Raw genomic sequence first — 17,552 nt, forward strand, 5'->3', positions numbered from 1 at the left:
CATCAGCATAATACAAAGAATAGGAATCTCAATTTGGTGTCACTGAGCTGCTGAGCAGGCAGGCAACCTTTGTCTCATATGTGACTTTTCAACAGCGTTAATAAGCACGTGAGCATGCTCATCTCTCAGTCATGTCGGACTCTTTGTGACCCCATGGTCACAAAGCCTGTAGCCCACCAGGCTCCTCTGTCCATTGGTTTCTCCAGGCAAGAATACTGGAGTGGGTTGCCATTTCCTACTCCAGGTGATCTTCCCAACCCAGGGATCAAACCCACATCTCTTGTATCTCCTGCATTGACAGGTGGATTTATCTCCCACTGTGTCACCTGGGAAGCCTATACTTTATTCATTTCTTCAGTGAGAACTTCTGTTGTGTCACAATGAGAAAATTATTAATAAATGCAAATTAAGTGTTCTTTATTAGATTGTGAAAGTACACCATTTTTCAAGAGAACAAGCAAAAAAAAGTGAAAATAAACAAAAATAAAAGAAATAATCCTATAAAAACTTGAAAATGTATTGTGTATTAGTTGAAAGGATTGACTACATGTCAGGTAAATAAGCTACCTTTAAAATTTTTCTTAACTTCATAACCATGTCCTAGCAATTCTTTAAATTATAAAGAAAAATATTCTCTCCATGTGGGAAAAAATAAAATCAATTTAAAATTCAGTGAATTCTCTCAGATCTCTGCAATTCTAAACAATAATACAGTATCTATAAAAAATGAAGAGAAAAGTATTTTGACATAAAAATAGTTTTCCATCCAAAATACCTTTCCCATGTAAAGCATAGAAGACAGCAGCTAAGATCTTAGTCCAATTCATATCTCCCATCCTGATCAAAGGCCAAGTCTGAAGCAAACCATAGTATTCTATCCTTCTGACTATAGTAGCTGGACATATATTCAGAGATATATGATTTAAACCTCTGTCAGCTACAATCCGCCCTTGGAATTATATTCACTAAAGTTGGAAAGAAGAAAAAGAAACTCCTGCTTCTTCAGTCATGAAACTAAAATGACAAAAACTTCAGAGTTGCTGGGACCAATGTTCCCACCAAATGGAAAAAAGGCATTCTCTCTAGATATAGATAGTTATGTATATATGTTACATATATATGTGTGTGTGATGTATGCGTCTATGTTACAGTCAGAGATACAAAGAAACCAAGTAGAGAGAATCACAGATGAGAAAAAAAAAAAAAAGACAGCATCTAGACAGTGGCTAGAGTTTTGTCAAGAGAACGCACTGGTCATAGCAAACATCCTCTTCCAACAACACAAGAGAAGACTCTACACATGGACATCACCAGATGGTAAACACTGAAATCAGATTGATTATACTCTTTGCAGCCAAAGATGGAGAAGCTCTATACAGTCAGCAAAAACAATACCGGGAGCTGCCTGTGGCTCAGATCGTAAACTCTTTATTGCCAAATTCAGACTTAAATTGAACAAAGCAGGGAAAACCACTAGCCCATTCAGGTATGACCTAAATCAAATCCTTTACAATTGTACAGTGGAAGTGAGAAATAGATTTAAGGGACTAGATCTGATAGACAGAGTGCCTGATGAACTATGGATGGAGGTTTGTGACACTGTACAGGAGACAAAGATCAAGACCATCCCCAAGAAAAAGAAATGCAATAAGGCAAAATGGCTGTCTGAGGACGCCTTACAAATAGCTGTGAAAAGAAGAGAAGTGAAAAGCAAAGGAGAAAAGGAAAGATATTCCCATTTCAATGCAGAGTTCCAAAGAATAGCAAGAAGAGATAAGAAAGCCTTCCTCAGTGATCAATGCAAAGAAATAGAGGAAAACAACAGAATGGGAAAGACTAGAGATCTCTTCAAGAAAATTAGAGATACCAAGGGAACATTTCATGCAAAGATGGGCTCAATAAAGGACAGAAATGGTATGGACCTAACAGAAGCAGAAGATATTAAGAAGAAGTGGCAAGAATACACAGAAGAACTGTACAAAAAAGATCTTCACGACCCAGATAATCACAATGGTGTGATCACTCACCTAGAGCCAGACATCCTGGAATGTGAAGTCAAGTGGCTTTAAGAACCATCACTACAAACAAAGCTAGTGGAGGTGACAGAATTCCAGTTGAGCTATTTCAAATCCTCGAAGATGATGCTGTGAAAGTGCTACACTCAATATGCCAGCAAATCTGGAAAACTCAGCAGTGGCCACAGGACTGGGAAAGGTCAGTTTTCATTCCAATCCCAAAGAAAGGCAATGCCAAAGAATGCTCAAACTACCACACAATTGCACTTATCTCACACGCTAGCAAAGTAATGCTCAAAATTCTCCAAGCCAGGCTTCAACAGTACGTGAATCATGATCTTCCAGATGTTCAAGCTGGTTTTAGAAAAGGCAGAGGAATCAGAGAGCAAATTGTCAACATCCACTGGATCATTGAAAAAGCAAGAGAGTTCCAGAAAAACATCTATTTCTGCTTTATTGACTATGCCAAAGCCTTTGACTGTGTGGATCACAATAAACTGTGGAAAATTCTTCAAGAGACGGGAATACCAGCCCACCTGACCTGCCTCCTGAGAAATCTGTATGCAGGTCAGGAAGCAATAGTTAGAACTGGACATGGAACAACAGACTGGTTCCAAATAGGAAAAGGAGTACGTCAAGGCTGTATATTGTCACCCTGCTTATTTAACTTATATGCAGAGTACATCACGAGAAATGCTGGGCTGGATGAATCACAAGCTGGAATCAAGATTGCTGGGAGAAATATCAATAACCTCAGATATGCAGATGACACCACCCTTATGGCAGAAAGTGAAGAGGAACTAAAGAGCCTCTTGATGAAAGAGAAAGAGGAGAGTGAAAAAGTTGGCTTAAAGCTCAACATTCAGAAAACTAAGATCACGGCATTCGGTCCCATCACTTCATGGCAAACAGATGGGGAAACAATGGAAATAGTGCGAGACTTTATTTTTGGGGGCTCCAAAATCACTGCAGATGGTGACTGCAGACATGAAATTAAAAGACGCTTGCTCCTTGGCAGGAAAGTTATGACCAACTTAGATAGCATATTAAAAAGCGGAGACATTACTTTGCCAACAAAGGTCCATCTAGTCAAGGCTATGGTTTTTCCAGTAGTCATGTATGGATGTGAGAGTTGGACTATAAAGAAAGTTAAGCCCCAAAGAATTGATGCTTTTGAACTGTGGTGTTGGAGAAGACTCTTGAGAGTCCCTTGGACTGCAAGGAGATCCAATCAGTCCATCCTAAAGGAAAACAGTCCTGAGTATTCACTGGAAGGACTGATGCTGAAGCTGAAACTCCAATACTTTGGCCACCTAATGGGAAGAACTGACTCATTTGAAAAGACCCTGATGCTGGGAAAGATGGAAGGCAGGAGGAGAAGGGGATGACAGAGGATGAGATGGTTGGATGGCATCACCGACTCAATGTACATGAGTTTGAGTAAACTCCGGGAGTTGGTGATGGACAGGGAGGCCTGGTGTGCTGCAGTCTATGGGGTCACAAAGAGTCAGACACGACTGAGCGACTGATCTGAACTGAACTGAGACAGTGGCTGATTTCTGGTTCCAATTCCCACTTTAGTAAGATGTGCCTGCCCTGAAATCTCTACCTTCTAGAGTTTCAACAATATTTTGTCAACGAGCCTCTGCAAGTTTTCCTTCTGTTTGTTTTTTCCTAAGTTAAATTGAGCTTTTTCAATGGCAAGCTTTTTCATAGAGATTTGCTACCAGGCTTAGGGTATTACAAATGGCAGACACTAAAATACGGAATTGCCTTTGTCAAAATCAGGTGATGGGCATCATTTTATACAAGATGACTAGTTCATTTTATTTTTTCATTTCCCAACTTTACTTCCAAATAATAATCTCGGTTGAAAAGCCATATTTTGCTATAAAATTGTTCATGTTATTTGTTCCACTGCTAATTTTCTTTCATATTTGCATTTAAGTTTTCTAAAAGCAATCTTTGTTACATAGAAAAGTTGCAGATTTCATATGTCCTTTTGGCGTCTTGAGGATTAAACAATGCTCCCTCCAAAGCTGCTGTTTTGGGAGCTTTGTCTCTGATGACTGTGGAGCTAAAGAGATGAGCATTAGTTCAAGGGAGCTGGATTTGAAATCAGAAGGGAACAGTAAGACAGAGATGACAGCTTTATTAAGAGACCCTCTTTCTGCCTGTGGCCACTGATCCAAGATCATGGCAGGCCAGAGCACCCTGAAACCTGAAGAACCGCAAAAGCTGCCTGTTTCACACTTCAGTGCCAAGAAAAGAACAATATATGAAGCCCCTGAGAGGTAGGCTGAAGGCAGAGAAATATGGGACGGGGGGAGGGGAGGTAACGGACTTGATTTCTCAGACATCTTTCAAAAATTTCCTTGCTTCGAGTCTGTAAACATAGTAATAATCCCCACCCCACCCTCTCTGTAAAATGCAGCCAGATGTCTCTGGTGGTCCAATGGTTACGAATCACCTGTCAATGCAGGACATACAGGTTCGATCCCTGGTCCAGGAAGATTCTACGTGCCTCAGGGCAGCTATTAATAAGCCCATGCACCACAACCACTGAAGTCCCCCTACTTGGAGCCCATAATGCACAACAAGAGAAGTCACTGCCATGAGAAACCTGCACACTTCAGTGAAGAGTAGCCTCCGCTTGCAGCAACTAGAAAAAGCCTGTGCACAGCAACAAAGACCCAGTGCAGACAAACATTAATTAATTAAATGCGACCGACTGAGGAGTCATGAGAGAACAGAGGTCAAAGTTGCTTTGTCCACCAGGCCAGTTTATTATTAATATTTCATGGTGCCGAGGTCTATTACTATGGAAGAGAAACCACAGAGAACGGGTCTAAATTCAAAGATCATGATTTGAAAAAAATTTAGTGTTTGTTACTAGCTAACATAGGAACTTAAGAACAAAAAAACTTCTTGTTTAAATTTTACGTGTTTTAACAAAGTAAATCCAAATCAGGCACCTGAAAGTTTATTTTCTACTTCCCATATTTCCTACAGGTAAAATCAGTTTTAAAAAAATAGTAATTTTTACTCTTTTTATGTAAGATGATTGATTTATTTTGCTATTAGTTACCCACCTCTCACCTCTACTTCCAAATAATGTCAATATAATCTAGGTTAAAAAGCCATATTCTTGAAAAAAATTGTTTTTACAATATATTTCATTTCTAAATTTTATACTTGATTTTTTATAATGATATTTATAACAGTTACTGGTAAATCTGCATTTAATTGGTTTTGGTGCTTACTGTATAGATTTTTAATTCTTTAATTTTTTTTTAATAAATTTATTTATTTTAGTTGGGGGCTAATTACTTTACAATATTGTAGTGGTTTTTGCCATACATTGACATGAATCAGCCATGGGTTTACATGTGTTCCCCATTCTGAGCCCCCCTCCCACCTCCCTCCCCTCTTTAATGTTTTATTGAGATATAACTTAAAGCATACAAATATTGTGTCCAGTCTCTGAGAACTGCATGTCAGTTCTATTCTCAACTGCAGGCAGTTGCCTGCATGGCAACTACTATTCTGACTTTTTATCATGAGAGATTACTTGGTCTGTTTTTTTTAATTTACCTAAATATAACCATATAACATATACTCTTCCCCCAACCCAGATTCTTTCACTTAATGTTATGTCTAAAAGATTCATTCGTATCGTATGCAGTCTTAGTCATTTTCATTGCCATGCAATATTCTATTGTGTGAATACACTACAACTTATTCATCCATTCAACCACTGATAGATATATGAGTTGTTTGCAAGTTTTGACTATGGCAAACATTCTTATAAATGGCTATAGACAAACATAAGCACTCATTTCTTTGGGGTATATATTCGCTAGTGTATAACAGAGTGGGTGTGTTTGGCTTTATTAGATCCTGCCAAACATTTTCCCTGAGCACTTGTAACAATTCACTCACTTGCAAGGAGTTAGACTTCCATTAACTTCACATCTTCACCAACACTTAGTATTGTTATTTTTGTGAATTTCAGTATCCTTATTTTAATTAATTTTATTAATTAATTTTATGGAAGTGCAGCTCCCCTGTCCCATGCCTCCTCCCAGGTTATACCCCTACCCAGGCACGGCAACTACTATTTTGACCTTTTGTCATGAGAGATTAGTTGGTCTGGTTTGAAATTCACATAAATAGAACCATATAATAAATACTCTTTTTTCTCCCTCTGGATTCTTTCTGCACGTCCTTTTAATTTTTTTAAAGAAATTAACATCCTGTTGATTCTTCTTTAAGTATTTATTTTATTTTTGACTGCATCAGGTCCTAGTTGCCGCACATGCGCTCTTCACTGCAGTATGCAGGCTTAGTTGCCCTGTAGCATGTGGGATCTTAGTTCAATGATCAGGGATGGAACCCCCAACTTCTGCGATGGAAGCCAGATTCTTAACCACTGGACCACCAGGAAATCCCTACCTCCTTGTGATTTTGTGTTTCTAAAATGCAGAGTACCTTTTCATATGCTTATAAACCACTTGGATATCTTTTCTGGTGAAAAGTTTGCTGGAGGCTTTTCCTGGGAGAAAAAGGTCATCCATGCTGAAGGGAAAGGGATGCTCCAAATCACTGAGCTGAGATATATTGTTTTCTCTCTCTCTGACTTGGGGTTCATTGACGTTCTTGGCACTTTACAATTTTTAAATCTAACTTGGACTTTTGGGGAGCAATTATTACTTCAAATGTTTTTTCTGCCCCCAATTTTCTCTACTGTGAGGTACAGTTACAGGTTGTATATATATATATATACAGGAGAAAAATTCAAGAAGTGGCAAATTGGCCATTGCAACTAAATGACAGGCTATATGACAGTTTGTGCTCAGAGATAAGGAAGGATACAGAAGTTTGGAACATATGACAGAAGATCTCTCACCCCCATTTCCCTGTGCTAGTCCACTGTTTTGTTTCAATAGTATTTATTAAGTACTTTCTACACATAACACAATACAATAGGATATTTAGGGAATGCAAAGAATAAGGAAGGACCTATATCTCTAGAAGGTGACAACCCAGATGAGATGTTAAGGGTATCAGTCAGTTCAGCCATTCAGTCATGTCCAACTCTTTGTGACCCCATGGACTGCAACACGCCAGTGTTCCCTGTCCATCACCAACTCTCAGAGCTTACTCAAACTCATGTCCATCCACTCGGTGATACCATCCAACCATCTCATCCTCTGTTGTTCCCTTCTCTTCCCGGCTTCAATCTTTCTCAGCATCAGGGTCTTTTCAAATGAGTCAGTTCTTTGCATCAGGTGGCCAAAGTATCGGACTTTCAGCTTCAGCATCAGTCCCTTCAATGAATGTTCAGGACTGATTTCCTTCAGGATTGACTGGTTTGATCTCCTTGCACTCCAAGGGACTCTCAAGAGTCTTCTCCAACACCACAGTTCAAAAGCATCAATTCTTCTGGTGCTCAGCCTTCTTTGTAGTCCAACTCTCACATCCATACATGACTACTGGTAAAATCATAGCTTGGACTAGACGGACCTTTGTTGGCAGAGCAATGTCTCTGGTTTTTAACATGCTGTCTAGGTTGGTCATAGATTTTCTTCCAAGGAGCAAGCGTCTTTTAATTTCATGGCTGCAGTCACCATCTGCAGTGATTTGAGAGCCCAAGAAAATAAAGTCTCTCACTGTTTCCATTGTTTCCCCATCTATTTGCCATGAAGTGATGGGACCAGATGTCATGATCTTATTTTTATGAATGTTGAGCTTTAAGCAAACTTTTTCACTTTCCTCTTTCATAGGAGAGTTTCAGTTTCATCAAGAGGCTCTTTAGTTCCTCTTCACTTTCTGCCATAAGGGTGGTGTCATCTGCATATCTGAGGTTATTGATATTTCTCCCAGCAATCTTGATTTCAGCTTGTGCTTCATCCAGCCCGGCCATTTCACATGATGTACTCTGCATATAAGTTAAATACATGCAGTGACAATATACAGCCTTGATGTACTCTTTTCCCGATTTGGAACCAGTCTGTTGTTCCATGTCCAATTCTAACTGTTGCTTCCTGACCTGCATATAGATTTCTCAGGAGGCAGGTCAGGTGGTCTGGTACTCCCATCTTTTGAAGAATTTTCCACAGTTTGTTGTGATCCACACAGTCAAAGGCTTTGTCGTAGTCCATAAAGCAGAAGTAGACATTTTTCTGGAACTCTCTTGCTTTTTCGATGATCCAGCAGATGTTGGCCACTTTATTTCTGATTCCTCTGCCTTTTCTAAATCCATCTTGAACATCTGGAAGTTCACAGTTCACGTATGTTGAAGCCTGGCTTGAAGAATCTTGAGCATTACTCTGCTGGCATGTGAGATGAGTGCAACTGTGCGGTAGTTTGAACGTCCTTGCCTTTCTTTGGGATTGAAATGAAAACTGACCTTTTCCAGTCCTGTGGCCACTGCTGAGTTTTCCAAATTTGCTGGCATATTGAGTACAGCACTTTCACAGCATCATCTTTTAGGATTTGAAACTGAGCAAATGAATGAACCCACAGATAAAGCCCTACTGTGGGACTAGAGTCCTCTGCAAATGAAACCCAATTCCTCACTAGTCCAAAGAGGACAAACCAGGCACAAAGGCAAGTAAACACTTCCAAAAATGAGAGAATTTTAAATGATGTTAAGATATTAAAAAATCAGAGTCTGCACACAGAAAACAAACTTAGGATTATCAAAGGAGAGGAAAAGCGAAAGGGAAGTCGCTCAGTTGTGTCCGACTCTTTGCGACCCCGTGGACTGTAGCCTACCAGGCTCCTCCGTCCATGTGATTCTCCAGGCAAGAATACTGGAGTGGTTTGCCATTTCCTTCTCCAGGGGATCTTCCCAATCCAGGGATCGAACCCAGGTCTCCTGCATTGGAGGCAGACGCTTTAACCTCTGAGCCACCAGGGAAGTCCAAAGGAGAGGAGAGAGAGGAATAAATTAGGAGTTTGAGATTAAAATATACAGACTACTATATATAAAATAGATAACCAACAAGGAACTATATGCAGTATCTTGTAATAACCTATAATGGAAGAGAATGTTAAAAAAAAGAATATATGTATCTATGTATATACAACTGAACCACTCTGCTGTACACTTGAAACTAACACACTGTAAATCAACTATATTTCAGTAAAAAATTTTTTAAAAACCAGAGTCTGCGTATCTCATGTTCTACTTATCCTTTCACTGCCTCACAATAAAACCCAACTGCTAGTCAAAATTTGTGGAATTTCAAATCTGGCACAATATTTTGAGTTAGCAAAGGATGGGGTTACTCCTACCTCAATCTCCAGTCTAATGGAGAAATTGTTTACTTAAATCATGGACACACATCCTCACCAGAATGCAGTGAGAATGAATTAGTAACAAAAATATCTAAACTGCAGGCTCTCTTCTCTGAAAAGTTTACACAGACCTCTCCCTCATGACGTGACTATGCTGAAGTCTGCGTCATTTAGACAGTCCCAGGGCACAAGCCATTCAAATGTGACGTCTGTAATTTAGAGGAGAAGGTCTTTCAGCGAAGTTTACCAATCACGGCCTCAGAAAAGTAAACTTGGCAAACCCAGCCATCTTTGGCATTAAACAGATGTCAGCTTCCCCAAGTAAATGGCTCCCATGACTCAGCCTCAAGCTGTGAGATGAGGACACACTAAAGCCGTTAGCATTCACTCCATCCAGCCAGCAGTACACTTACTCACACGGCTGGCTGGTCACTCTGCTTGTCTCTCAGATCAAGACCCAGGACCTCCGCCAGCCAACTTCTCCAATCCTTTCTTGTTCCAGAATTATACCTGTTACAACTTCTTGCTTATTCTGTTCTCTGAATCTGGCAAATAGGTACTCAATACATCACTGAGAAGGGTGGATTCTGCAATTTGAAAGGATTTCCCTTCTCTCTGTATCTAAGTAAGTATCAAAGTTAGACTTGCGTTCTGGATCCATTCTTCCCTCACGCAGTCAGGCAGGAAGATCGACCCCACGTCTTCACCAGAGCTCTTGATCCTATTCTCCTTCTCTTTAAATCCTAGGTGATACCTAAGTGTTTGCTACATATCGCATATATATATATGTGTGTGCGTGTGTGTATATGTATATAGGCTCTTGGCTAGTCCATCTCCAACCTCTTCCCACAAGCCCTCTGGCAGGTATATGCCACCATGATCTTCTCCATGTCTAGAGATTTAATATAGAGCATAAGACTATAGTTAGTATTCATAATAACTCCATTGAATATTGGGAATTTTCTGAGAGTAGATTTCAGGGGCTCTCAACACACACACATGCACACTAATAATTATATGAGAAGGTAGGTTAATTTGAGTGATTGTAGCAATCATTTATATGTATATGTGTGTATCAAAATAAGTCATACACCATCAACATATACAATTTTAATAAATAAACAAAATTTCCAAATGATAACAATATGAAGCCAAAGTTGAAAAATCACTGCATTAATGGGTCATAATGTGAAGTTTGAAAATCACTACTCTGCTGAAATCCTACTGAAGTCTGTAGGTTACTGCATAGTATTGTGCCCATGTTAATTTTTTGATTTTGTTTATTATGTTACTGTTATATGATATTAATATTTGAAGAATCTAGGTGACCATTATATGGGAGCTTTACACTATGTCTGCAACCTTTCTGTAAGTTCAAAATTATTTCAAAATAAAAATGTTCCCAAAAAAATCCTTAAATCAATACAGAAATAACTTAGATGCTCAATAGGAAGTGAACAAAAATCTAAACAGGTGTTTCTTAAAGGAGGATATATGAATGGCCAGTATATCTATGAAGACACACTTAACCTCATATGTCACCAGGAAAATAAATATTAAAAGCACAATGAATGACTACTGCACACCTCACAAGAAAGGTTAAATAAAAAAGACAAAAAAAATGCCAAGTGATGGTGTGGAAGTGAAGCGACTGAACTCTGAAACCGGCTTACTGGTGGGGATACAAGTTAGCACAACCAATTGGGGACAACTTCCACATCAGTGAGAGTTACACACACACAAACCCTAGGCCCAGAAATTCCACCCCCAGGTATACACTAACAGAAACGGGCATGTATTCCATAAAAGACATATTCAAGAACATTTGCTCACTTCGTGTCTTTTGTAATAGCCAAAGCCTGAAAATAAGCCAAATATCCACCTAGAGTACAATGGAAAAATACACTGTTGTGTGATCATACTATGAAACACTTATTAGCAGAAAGTATGAATGAAATACAACAATATGTGAACAACATGGATGAGTCTCAGAGAAATGACACTGAATGAAAGAAGCCAGACACAAAAAGATGCATTCGGCAAAATTCAATTTACATAGACGACACAGATAGAACTAATCTATAATGCATGGCTTCCCTTATGGGGATACTGACTAGTCAGGACCAGAAGGGTGTCCTTGTAATATTCTGTCTCTTATTCCAGGCACTAGTTACATGATGAAAAGTCATTACACTTTGCATTTGTGCCTTTTTATATATAGATTACACTTTAGTAAAAAGTTTAAACAAAACAAAGCACATGGTTGTCTCCTATTATTCAATAATTTGCATTGACTTTCTGTGACCTACCAAACCAAGGTTCCACTTTTTCATGCACACACAGCACATGCCTTCCTTTTAGCATCTTTACTCAAGCAGTTCACTTTTATTGAAATATCCTTCATCCTCCACATGCCTGGTCTGATCAAGCATCTCTCTTTTAAACAGAGCAGAAAATATGCAGCATTCTACATAGGGCAGTCCTAGGTGAAAATTTTTACCCTGGAGTAATTATTAAAAAATATCTAGGATCCTTCTAGATATTTAGGATATTTCCTACTTTTTTTTACAATCATCTTTATCATACTTAATTCAAGACAAGTTTCATATTGACTGTTTTCCCAAGTCTTTCCAAAGCATTCAACTTAGTTTTCATAGAAACATCTCCTGTAACATAAAATTAAATTATTTCTATAGGAGAGAAAAAGATGGTGGAGGAGTAGGTGGACGTGGAGTACATCTCTCTCCGCCAATACATCAGGAATACGCCTTCAGACACAGAAGTGCATGCAGAACACCAGCTGAGAGAGGACAGGAGTACTTGACCAGTGGAAAAGAAAATACAGAACCACACAAAACTCAGTAGGATGAAGGAACTAGGGGGAAAAACAGAAGTGTTAGTAGGACTGGACCTGCCCTAGGCAGGTGGGGGAACTGAAGCAGGGGTCCAATCCCCACATAAGGTTTTTGGTGGCAACTGTCTGAGTCAGAGGAGAAATATTTAAGGCTGAGAGTGAAACAGCTGATCTGTGGAAGCCTAGATGGAATGAGAATCAGACAGTCCTTGCCAGTCATACATACCCCGGACAGGGATGCAGGTCCCCGGGAAGGCACAGCGGCTGGCAGCTGGAGTTTAGGGATTGTGGAGCAATCCCAGGGCGAGGGCTGCTGTTGAGTGCAGAGAGACAGATCAAGGGCATGTGAGGGAGGAGAATGCAGTAGGAAATGCCTGTGGAAGAAAGTCGGGCAGCCATGGAAACAAGGTGATACTGCTGAGTCACATGTAGTGGGTGGAGCCATCACCATAGCCTCTTCCTCCCCACATGCCAGCATTGGCAGCTGAACAATAGAGGCTGGCCCATCAAATGCCTGACGCACTGAACTACAGCGCAGGACCCCTCCCAGGGTGCCCCTTGAAGTGCCTGACGCACCGATCTACAGAGTAGGACCCCAGCCAGGGGGGCCGCTCTATGTGCCTGACGCCAAACAACAGAGAAGGACCCCATGCAACGAAGCCCTCTAAGTGCCTGAAAGGGCAGAGCTACGGAGAAAGACTGGCCAAAGAGGCCTTCTGATCGCCAGCTACTAGAGGCTCGAAAAAAGACTCTGATAGGGCCATAACTCCTGCGGTGGAGGCAGTCTGTACCCCTGCACATTTTGGGCCGTCAGGGTCACCGCAAGCCAAGCAGCTGTGCCACCATCACGCTCGACTCTCACAGGGGCAGAGCTGCCAGAAGGCAAAAAAAAATAATCTTCTATATGTACAGGGCTGCTTCAGTCATGTCCAACTCTTTGTGGTCCTGTAGACAGTGGCCTGCCAGGCTTCTCTGTCAGGGCAGGTTCTCCAGGCAAGCATACTGGAGCACATTGGCCAATACTGGTTGCCATACCCTTCTAGAGCACTATATTTCCTGCTGCCCTAACCGCCAACTCCCCTGAGTACCTGGTGATGCCAGAACCCCTAAGACCCAAGCAGCTGCACCACCTCCACACCTGGCCATCACAGGGGCAAACCCAAGTCCTCCAGGGCAGCCTCAGGAGCAATCCCCATTGGATGACCCATGTACAGAGGTGGAAATAAAACCACAACTGAAACCCAAGGGCAGTGTGGCTAAGGAAAAAGACCTAAAACCTTCCCATCAGCTATACAAGCTGCAGATTATATCCACATGATCAACTAGGCAGACTCTGTGTCTGTAGAATATATTAAAGGACATTGAGAGCTCGCACAAAAGAAAACCCACTAGTTCTGATAGCCTTGGACATGGGAAGCAAGAACACACAGGTGTAGGACCAAATTAAAATAGGAGCTGCCCCCACAGCAGGACCAGAGATCAGCACTGAGTTGGAGGGCATCCTAGGAGGTGAGGTGGACTGTGACTCCCAGCGAGGGAAAGCATTCTGACAGCAGTGACTCAAGAAAAACATTTATTATTCTTATGTTTTGATTTGTTCTGTAGATTCTTTTGGATTTTTTTTTTTCCTTTTTCCTCCCCCTCTGTTGTAGTTGTCGATTCTATTAGCACTATGAAATCTAATTAAGCTTTTGAGCCTTTTTTTTCTTTTCTATTAATTTTAATTTTTATTTTTTTAAACCTATTATTATCTTTTCTACATTTATTCCTTTGTTTGCTTTTCCTACTGTTCTTTTCCCCGTGCAGTTAATATTTAATGTATACAAATCTTCTTTATCTACTTCTATTTAACTTTGCATATCTATTCTTTCTCTTTTCTTTCTTTCCTTTCCTCTCAACATATTTGTTAGTTTTATTTTCATTGCTTTATTCCCTAACTGACACCCTTGCATTAGCTTTGTCTTCCGGTTTGTGCCTTAGTTTTGTTCTGGTAGATGTAATTTTTGGTTTCCTTTGTTCACTGGGTCAATCTATTGCACTGTATTTTTGTTGGAGTGTTTTGATTTTGCTTATGGGTGTATATGTATATCTGTATACTCAGTCACACTTTTTATTATTGTTATAAACCTCTGCATCTACGTTGGGCTTTCACAGTTCTGTGAAATTTTCCATTTTTCCCCTTTTTCTTCTTTCATTTTTTTCTCTTCTCTTTTTTCTCTTTGTTATAATTTTAATTTTTTAAACCTATCATATTTTTTCTACATTTATTCCTTTGCTTGTCTTTCCTACTGATATTTCTCCCTTGAAGTTAATCTTTAATGTATATAAATCTTCTTCATCTACCTCTATTTAACTTTGTATATCTATTCTTTCTTTCCTTTCCTCTCAACATATGTTAGTTTTGTTTTCATTGCTTTATTCCCCACTTGGCATCTTGCTTTAGTTTTCTTTTCCAGTTTATGCTTTAGTTAGTTTTGTTCTTAACTGGTAAATATAATTTTTGATTTCCTTTGTTCATCAAGTCAATCTATTGTACTTTATTTTTGTTGGACTGTTTTGACTTTGCTCGTGAGTGTATATGTATATGTGTATATTCCATTATTTTAATTATTATTTGCCTGATTTTGTAACTGCCACTTGTCTGGGGTTCATCTTTGGTTTCTCGTTTTGGGATATTTGTTCTAATCTCACCTAATGCCATAACAAACCACTTGTGGAATTTTCATTCCTGACCAGAGATCAAGCCCTGAGCCTTTGGAGTGAAAGCACTGACTCTATGACCCTAGACTACTAGAGAACTAACCCGAGGGGGTATCAGATGGTGAGAACTCACACAAAGGAAACCACTGGCATACAAGACTTGGCATCACCCAACCACCAGTAGCACCCTGTGCAGGACACCTCATCCAAACAGCAAACAAAAATAAAAACCCAATCATCAGCAGACAGGATTACCACCTCATTCAGCCTTGCCCATTAGAGGAAAAACAAACAAAAAAACTCAGCACAAATCTCACTCTATACACAAAACACTGGACCAATCTTACGAGGGCAGAAACCAAAAGGAAGAAAGAATTCAACCTTGAAGACTGGGAAAAGGAGACCTCAAACACAAGTTTAAATATATATATATATATAATGAAAAGGCAGAGAAATACTACACCAATGAAGGAACAAATTAGAAACACAGAAGTCCAAATAAATGAAGAGAAAATAGGTAAACTACACTACCTGAAAAAGAATTCAGAATAATAATAGTAAAGATGATGAAAAACCTTGAAAACAACGTGGAGAAAATGCAAGAGTCAATTAACAAAGACTTAGATGAGTTCAAGAATAAACATACAGAGACAACACAATTATTGACATTAAAAATGCTCTGGAAGGAATCAATAGCAAAATACTGGGCCCAGAAGAATGAATCAGTGATCTGGAAGATAAAATGGTGGAAATAACTTCTGAAGACCAGAATAAAGTAAAAAAAAATGAAAAGAACTAAGGATATAGTCTCTGAGACCTCTGGAACAATATAAAATGCACCAACATTCGAATTATAGGGGTCCCAGAAGAAGAGAAAAAGAGTATGAGAAATTTTTGGAGTGATTATAGTTGAAGATTTCCCCAACATGGAAAAGGAAATAGTCAATCAAGTCCAAAATGCACAGAGAGTCCCATACAGGATAAACCCAAGGAGAAACAACCAAAGACACATACTAATCAAACAAACAAAGACTAAACACAAAGAAAATATTAAAAGCAGCAAGGGAGAAGCAACAAGTAACATACAAGGGAAACCTTATATGCTTAACTGCTGATCTTTCAGCGAAATTCTTCAGGCCAGAAAGGAATGGCAGGATATATTTAAAGTACTGAAAGAGGAAAATCTATAAGCAAGATTAATGTACCCAGCAAGGATCTCATTGAAAATTGATGGAGAAATAAAAAGCTTTTCAGACAAGCAAAAGTTAGAATTCAGTACCACCAAACCAGTTTTATAACAAATGTTAAAGGGACTTACACAGTCAAGAAATACAAGAGAAGAAAAAAGATCTACAAAATCAACCCAAACAATTAAGGAAATGGCAATAGGAACATATATATCAATAATTACTTTAAATGCAAATGGATTAAATGCTCCAACCAAAAGACATAGACTGGCTGAATGGATACAAAAACAAGACCCATATATATGCTATCTACAAGAAACCCACTTCAGACCTAAAGACACATATAGACTAAAAGTGAGGGGATGTAAAAATATATTCCATGCAAATGGGAAGCAAAAGAAAGCTGGAGTAGCAATCCTCATATCAGACAAAATAGACCTTAAAATAAAGATTACAAGAGATAAGGAAGGACACTACATAATGATCAAGGGATCAATCCAAGAGGAAGACATAACAATTGTAAATATCTATGCACCCAACATAGGAGCACCTCAATACATAAGACAAAACACTAACAGACATAAAAGGAGAAATTGACAGTAACACAATAATAGGAGGAGACTTTAACACCCCACTCACACCAATGGACAGATCATCAAAACAGAAAATTAATAAGGAAACACAAGTCTTAAATGATACATTAGATGAGATGGATCTCATTGATATCTTCAGGACATTCCATCCGAATGCAGAAGAATACACCTTCTTCTCAACTGCACATGGAACATTTCCAGGATAGACCACATCTTGGGTCACAAATCAAACCTCAGTAAATTTAAGAAAGTTGAAACTGTATCAAGCATCTTCTCTAACCACAAAGTTATGAGACTAGGTATCAATTACAAGAAAAAATTGTAAGAAACATAAACACATGGAGATTAAACAATACATTTTTACCAACAAGTTACCAAAGAAATCAAAAGGGAAATCAAAAAATTTCTAGAAACAAATGACAATGAAAACACAACTCAAAACCTATGGGATGCAGCAAAAGCAGTTCTAAGAGGGAAGTTTATAGCAATACAATCCTACCTCAAGAAACAAGAAAAACATTGAATAGACAACCTAACTTTACACCCAAAACAACTGGAAGAAGAAGAACAAAAAAAAAAAAAACCTGAAATTAGTAGAAGGAAAGAAACCATAAAGATCTGAGCAGAAATAAATGAAAAAGAAATGAAAGAAAGAATAGTAAAGATTAATAAAACTAAAAGCTGGTTCTTTGAGAAGATAAATAAAATTGACAAACCTTTAGCCAGACTCATCAAGAAAAAGAATCAAATCAACAAAATTAGAAATGAAAAAGGAGAGGTTACAACAGACAATGCAGAAACAGAAACGATTATAAGAGACTATTATAAACAACAATATGGCCATAAATGGATCACCTGGAAGAAATGGACAGATTCTTAGAAAAGTTCAATCTTCCAA

The 17,552-nt window shown here is 38.9% G+C and overlaps 1 protein-coding gene and 1 non-coding gene across 2 annotated transcripts in view; both read right to left on the reverse strand.

Moving 5' to 3' along the window:
• LOC145526208 (uncharacterized) overlaps nucleotides 1-12,517 on the reverse strand; it is a 418,885-nt gene extending 406,368 nt beyond the window's left edge. The window contains exon 1 of the transcript XR_014068753.1: nucleotides 12,401-12,517. The gene's annotated coding sequence lies outside the window, so the exon portion shown is untranslated. The remainder of the gene's footprint in view (nucleotides 1-12,400) is intronic.
• Nucleotides 8,869-8,940, reverse strand: TRNAW-CCA (transfer RNA tryptophan (anticodon CCA)). Its single transcript has one exon. It is a non-coding gene; the product is annotated as a tRNA-Trp (tRNA).
• Nucleotides 12,518-17,552: the final 5,035 nt, after the last annotated feature.

This window comes from Giraffa tippelskirchi, chromosome 11, assembly GCF_054371585.1.
Source record: "Giraffa tippelskirchi isolate mGirTip1 chromosome 11, T2T-mGirTip1v1.2.pri, whole genome shotgun sequence".
Taxonomy (NCBI): domain Eukaryota; kingdom Metazoa; phylum Chordata; class Mammalia; order Artiodactyla; family Giraffidae; genus Giraffa; species Giraffa tippelskirchi.